Genomic DNA, 1291 nt, shown 5'->3' on the forward strand with positions numbered 1-1291 from the left:
TATTTAGGCTCTGGCCCTCATGGCTGCCGTACGTTCGCAACTCGTTCGTCGTCGTCTATCTTGCCTATGTTACCCGGAACCTTGTCTGATCTAGAATGCCGATCCCCTTGTGGATGCCACCCACGCTCATTATGAAGAGTTGATTTTTGACTCCAGCTATGACGTATGATTACTGTTAACCAATCAGAGTTAGACACGGTTGACTCAAGCTATGACGTATATTTACTATTAACCAATCAGAGTTAGACACGGTTTCTGAAGTCAAATTCCAACTATTCAAACCTATGACGTAGGCGTACCTAATACGTACATATTTATAACCATAATATATGACAGCTTAGAAGGTATCACGCCTTGTAAGCGCTAGGTCGCGGGTTCGGAATAAATATCTTGAGGCACCCTGTAATCTAGTGTCCAGTTTGTTTTTGTTTTACTCTTTTATTGGTACCAAATGACCGTTCTTTGAAGTTGTGTGCCCTGTAATACTTTCCAACTGTTATACCTAATGTTCTATAGTTCTATAATATTATTATCTAGCGTCTTCTCAGTTCTAATTACATAATGAGTGTCAAACTGTGAGCTCGCTCAACCGGTTAAATATCGATTTTTGTAGAATAGATAGAGGACACTCTCAGGAACGGGAAGAGAAAAAAAAGATAATTTTTGCGGTACAAACCAGCGCAAATAAAGTTATGGTGGATAGTGCAGCACTATCCAGCATAAATGAAGCACTATTTAATGACATGGTCAAAACAAGGAATAGCTTGAACCAGTAGCGCCTGACTTACCCGCGAATGCTGGGTTGATTCCCATCTGGGAACGAACCTTATCTCTTTATCCTAAATAGATAGGCTCGTTATCCTAAGGTTTGTTCACGGGAAGCTTTCTGGCTTTCTTCTAGCCTGTCCTTCTCTCCACGATTTCACGGGACGATAAGACCTCCATTGGAATTCGTAGAAGCTTATACCCATCCTTTAGGGCTGTTTGCCCCTACACCTAAACCTCTGACTGAGCTTTTTGAGTATGGCCATTATGGAGTTAAGCTGACGTTCCATTGGAGTTCACTCTAAGGATGTACATAATTACTTATGTAAAATATTGTAAATTGGCCCAAATAGTGGAAACTTTTTAAGCAATAGGAATAATTTCTATTGCTTAAAAAAAGGGACTAACTGACTAGAGTATGACGCGGACTTCACTGGGTCCGACGAGGTTCGACAGGAGTATGACACTCGACCGGTAGTAAAGCCCTGTATAATGTGTTAATTTTTCTTATTAGAATTTTTTTATA

This window comes from Diaphorina citri, unplaced genomic scaffold (genome assembly GCF_000475195.1).
Source record: "Diaphorina citri unplaced genomic scaffold, Diaci psyllid genome assembly version 1.1 scaffold6774, whole genome shotgun sequence".
Taxonomy (NCBI): domain Eukaryota; kingdom Metazoa; phylum Arthropoda; class Insecta; order Hemiptera; family Psyllidae; genus Diaphorina; species Diaphorina citri.